This window comes from Coffea arabica, chromosome 9c (assembly GCF_036785885.1).
Source record: "Coffea arabica cultivar ET-39 chromosome 9c, Coffea Arabica ET-39 HiFi, whole genome shotgun sequence".
NCBI classification, from domain to species: domain Eukaryota; kingdom Viridiplantae; phylum Streptophyta; class Magnoliopsida; order Gentianales; family Rubiaceae; genus Coffea; species Coffea arabica.
In genome coordinates this window covers 43318687-43324686 of record NC_092326.1, presented here as the reverse complement: position 1 = coordinate 43324686, position 6000 = coordinate 43318687, and positions in this window count along the sequence as shown.

Sequence of the window (6000 nt, the reverse complement as noted above, 5' to 3'; positions counted from 1 at the left end):
ACACAAATGAAATGGACGAGATATCTTCCAAGCAAGGGAACGAAGCCCTGATTGAAACATAATCACTAATCCAATTTTCAGGCTTAGTATTTAGATAACTAATTGTCTACTACCACTCCATACTCAAATTTACATAGCATAAGTCAAACTTACGGATACAAGCTTACTAGTCTGCTTAAACAAAAGTTACAACCTCAAAACACAAGTACAAGCAAAATAAAGCTAAGAAAGCTCTTGATTAAGTCCCTTCCCGATCTGTTAAGAAAAACAAAGGGAATGGGGTAAGTTAAAGCCCAGTAAGGTTCCAAATAAAGCAAATAAACACATAGCCACATAAGGTCATAAAATAACCAAATACACACCGTACAGTAGAATAACAGTTTAATCACAGTTCAATTCAAGGATATGGGTTGTGAGAACCCGTAAAACCCTAATTATTTTCCTAGGGTTTATTACCCCTTAATTGCATATATTTTTGCATTTTCGGGTTTAGAAATATTTTCTGGTAGATTTTATGCGTAATTATAGTTTTAAGATGATTTTTCTAGTATTGGAGAGTTTTTAGAAAATTAAGAGTAAATAGTGGACGTGGGACCCACTAGTGCGAAAAGTTCGGAAAAATTCGGCCAACTAGATTAAGTTTTGGATACTGGAATTATTTTATCGGGTGTTAAGAGATAATTAGAGGAAGCTATTTGGATTGATGTGAGAGGGAACAAAGTGATAGACTTGCATTAAATTGGGTGACAAGTGTCACCATTTGATTGGGTTACCTTTAAGACTACTATTCCATGTCTTACCATTGACCAAATAAATCACAAAATTAACCAAAAATTGCACCATTTTCTCCTCTCAAGTGCCGGCCCTCTCTCTCAAAGGAAGAAAGAAAACCTCTTCAAGTTTTGGCTTCAATCTTGCTTCAATCATCAAAACCAACCATCCAACCTTGATTTTTCTCCATAAAACACCTTCAAGTAGTGGTGGTGAGTTGTTGTGTGAAGTTATTTGGAAGGTTAAGGTGACCCATAGCTCTTTCTCTCTTGTTTTAAAGGTAAGTTGTGAAGAACCACCCTCCTTCTTTAATTGATGCTCAAATCAAGCTTAGTGGAAGTAGAAGATGCAAGTTTATGGATTAATTCTTGATTTGTGGTTGAATTGATGACTTTTTATTATTTTTGGGGAATTTTCTGTTTTAATTCAAGCATGATGGTGTGGCTCTCTATGATGTATGGAAATGATCTATAATGACTTAAGGAGGTGGGAAAAGTGATTAATTGCAACCAATTTCTGTTTTGGAAGAAAATTGGAAAATCTAGGGTTCTTAAGGGTACATTCTGTCCGAATTTTTAGGTACTAGATAGAGGCCGAACTGGCCTTAGCTCAAAACATGAAAGTTGTAGGGAATGACATTTTAAAGGTGCCTACAAAATTTCAGGTCATTTGGATTAGTGTAGAGTGAGATATGACGAAATTACTGTAGCTGTTCTGCTTTGATCAGAATGCGAAAACTGCGATAGTAATTGGCCATTTTGACTGGAATTGGTTTGGATTTTGGAGTTGGTGTCTTCTAATGAAATGTAGATGGATGTCTTAGCTAACTTATGCCTTTGGAATTTCGGCATTTGGACTTGTATGGACTGAGTTATAGTAATTACAGTTTTGTGTGATTTGAAAACCTTTTTTTGGGAATTCTGGTATAGTATTTTGCATATTTGACCTAGTTGTGTTAGGAACTGGATTGAGTGACCTTCTACATTGTTGTAGCTCTGTTTCTTGGCTTCGAAATGGTGGGTCTTACACCCCCATCCGATAATTGTAGTGAGAGTTGTACCATTACCGCAAAATGACGTCAAAACTGTATTTTTCCGGGCCAATGCTAGTTACATTTCCGAAATTTCTGGTTTCCTCTATTGTTTGTAAATGTTTATGGAACCTTATTGGGGTCATGTTTGGCCTTGGTTTATGACTCGTTATCGAGTCTCATTGTATTTGTTTGCATGTTTTTAGGGCGTGACGGTGGTGCACAACGTTCTTTTGACTAAAGTGTTTGAAACCACATTGTGCTAGCTTGGTGAGTGTACTACTCACTTATGTGCTATTACATGGCTTTGATCTTTGTACTTGAGATGTTGAATGTTGATTGATCCAAGTGAGAGTGTACTTTATCACTTTCACTTATTGTTTCGCATGTTATTGGAAAGTTATATGAAATGTTATATGAAATGAAATACATGACTTCAAATATTATCCATGAGCTCAACCCCATTGGTTATTGATTGAATCGAGCCGGCGAGGGCTTGGTCGTGCCAATTAATGTGCCTTGGGGCAACATCATAGGGAATCTTGTAGTATGAGAGACTCTTGATTCCGGTTTACTCGAGTAATACCACAATGCAAGTGTTTGGATTTCGGGCCCGGTTGAGGAATGTTAGGAGGAAGGGAATGGAAGTTAAGAGGAGTCTACGGTTGGTTACCTTTCAGACATTGACGGAGAGTCAATGAGACCTGATCAAGAATTCAAACGAGGAAAAGGGCTCTTGAGAGCCACCCGTATCCTTTTATCCTCATTATTAATGTGTGGCTTTATTTATTTTGGTAAATTGGACTGTTAAACTTGATGTATCCATGAACTTGGTTGCTTGAGTTGTATTCTCACTGGGCAATTAGCTCACCCCGTTCCTTTTGTTTTCCTTACAGGAATATGACTCTTTTGGAATGAATTTTGATAAATGGTTGCCGAATGAACTAGATGAATGACTCTTTTGTATTGTATATAAAATGGGACCCTAAATGTATCATTAGGGCCGTTTTCACTTTTGTTTTGGCAAACCATATATGTAGTGACTTTTGTATCACTTTTAAATGTCATTTTTGGTTTGTAAAGGCTAAATGTTATGTGGTATATGTAATTCGATGTTTGGTTGGGTTCGGACGAGTCGGTTACTATTCATGGCCGACTCCGGATTTCATTTTCTTTTATTTTGGGTTATTTTGCCCTTTTGCCTTATTTGCGCTCGTTATAAGTTCCGGAACGTGAAAGATCGCTCTATACTGCACCGTTAGTCCTGGCGAGAGCTGGGCAGGCAGTCCGCTAACCTCTTTGGTTCGCCTTAGGGAAAGGTGGGGCTGTCACATGGGTGGCTTTCAAAAGCCAAAGATCCACTTGAGCTTTATCATAATTGCCTCCTGTTGACAATCCATCAACACTTGTATGCCCAGTATATAGGGTCCGTAGAATATCACTTTCACCAATCTCCGTCCACCAATCAACCCCCTACCAGGCCCGTGTGAGGCCCCGGTCCGTTCTACGTTGATATATTCATTAGTTAGGCGGTAACGTTTGGTTTTGTGAGTATTTCGAAAACCCTAAGTAGGGAGTAAGATTTAAACCCTAGTTTTGTATTCGAACAAGTTTGAGTGGTGATTAAAGTTAGTTATGTTAATGTGTGTTTTAGTGTGGGTAAGTATAGGATTTAATCCATTTTGTATAGATTAATTAAGTTTAAGAAGGTTAGAAACCCGAAGTGAACAAAAACCCTAATTTCCGGTTAAGATTGGAAACTCGTCTTTTCTACATTTTTCTGTATTAGAAAAATTCCCCAGATAATTTTTATTGAGTAAATGGAGTTTTTAGATGATTTTTCTAGTATTAGTTGGTTTTTGAGAAATTAACAACGTATATCGAACGTGGGACCCACGAGTGCGAAAAGTTCGGAAAATTTCGGCCGATTAGGTTAAGTTTCGAATATTGGGTTTAATTTACCGGGTGTTAAGAGATAAGTAGAGATTGCAATTTGGATTGATATGAGAGAGAAAAGTTAGGTAGATATTTCATAAAAGGTGACAAGTGTCACCATAAGATTAACTCTTACAATAAGATTTACTATTCCATTTTTTTGACTTTTGACCCAATTGGTTAAATATCTTAAAATTAACCAAAAATCACCATTTTTCTCTTACCTTTGGCCGGCCCTCTCTCTTGCAAGAAGGAAGAAAACCTCTCTCAATTCCTTGCTCTAATCTTGCCCAAATCAACAACTTAACCGTTTAATCTTGAATTCCTTCCATAAAACCTCTTAGTTTAGTGCTTGTAAGGTGTTGTGTGGAGTTGTTTGGAAGCTTAAGGTGCTAAGTGGTCTCTCTTCTTTGGTTCTAAGGTAAGTGACTATGGAACCCCTTTCTTCTATCTAAAGATGCTTAATAAATGACTTGTGGTTGTTATGAGTGTGATTTTGTGGACTATTTCTTGATTTTAGTTAAGATTGATGAAGTTTTCTATTTATTTGGAATTTTTGCTGGTTGCATATGATCACTATGATGTGGCTATGTATGATGATTGGAAATGAGGGGTAATGACTCTAGTAAGTGCAAATGAGTGATAATTGCAAGTAATTTTGGATTTGGAGGAAATTTCAGCAACTTAGGGTTTCACCACCCCCTTTTCTGTCCGGTTTTGTATCTCCTACTTAGAGGCCGAATTTGACTTTGCTCAAAACATGAAAGTTGTAGGTATTGATATGATTGAGATGTCTGCAAAATTTCAGGTCATTTGGATTAATGTAGAATGAGTTATGACGAAATTACTGTATCTGTTCTGCTTTGATCAGAATGCGAAAACTGCACTTGTAATTGGTTGTTTTGGCTGGTATTGCTTCAGAATTAGTTGTTATGGTCTTCTAATGAAATGTAGCTTGATGTATTAACTACCATATGCCTTTGGAATTTCTGGATTTGGACTTGTGTAGGCTGAGTTATGATGTTTGCACTAGAATACGTTTTGTGAATCTGTTTTTGCGATTCTGGTATAGTATATTGCACTTTCGACCTGGTTGCACTCGAAACTAGATTGAGTAGCCTTCTTCAACATTGTAGCCCCTTGAGTCCTGTGTATGCCTGTAAAATCTTAGGTTAAACGGATTAGTGTCTCATGAGTTATAGATGAAATGCTCAAGCCTGTTTTGAACATCAGATTTGGTACGTCTTTTAGTTTAGCTTCTGCCCGTGATCTTTCGGTTTTGATACAGTACGATTTGGGTGTCAACTCCTTCATACGAAATTTAGATCTTGGTCTCAGCTTCGAAACGGTATAAAGTACGTTGAAATCTGAGTTCCGTAGCTCCGGTTTTGATCAAAACAATATCGATCGTCAGAACTGCCCGGTATTTGGACAGTTCTGACGGGTATTTTGGCACTCGATTTTCGTTCTGTTCTGAATGGATTCAGGTCTTGGCCAAAACATGAAAGTTTTAGCCTTATGTCCCAGCTTTCTAACGCCTGTGGAATTTCTTGATTTCGATTTCTGACCCATGAGTTACGGCCTTGTAAACAGGGCCTGTTTGGTAACTCGCAATGAAACAGCTGGCACAATTTCGTGCATTTTTGACCTATATCTATTGAGATCTGGGTTGAGATGTCTAAAGGGAAGTTGTAGCCCTTCCTCTTAGCTTCGCAACGGTACCTCATGTACCTTGATCCGACACTCCTAGCCTAACTTTTGACCAAAACGGTTTGAGATGGCAGATTTGGCCGTCCCGTTTGCCGTTCCGCGCGCGCGCGTGTGCCATTTTTGTCGTTTCCGCACTTGCGCGTGCCAATTTTGCCGTTTTGCTTGTTTTAAATACGTTAGTTGCCGTTTGTGATATATTGTGACATAATCTTCGATTTCAGACAGTGGTGAGCTAGGCGGAGCCGGTGGGGCCCACTACTAGCCAACACACAAAGTGAATTCCGCCTTTGTACTACTTTTGTATTTTGAGTAAGTATTCAGGCCAGTTTGGTGTGTTTTCTTTGCTATGTGTTTGAGATATGTGAAAAGGGCACTTAGGCGAGGGTGTACTTTATCGCACTCGACCTAAACCCTAATTTGAATGTATAATTGTACTTGGCATATGTATATGAACCTTTTGGAACCAAAACCCTTGAGCTTGTGGCTCGGGGCGACTTTCGAATAAAGTTTGTGAAGTTTGCAAAGTTTGTGATTTTGAATAATTTTGTGAAGTT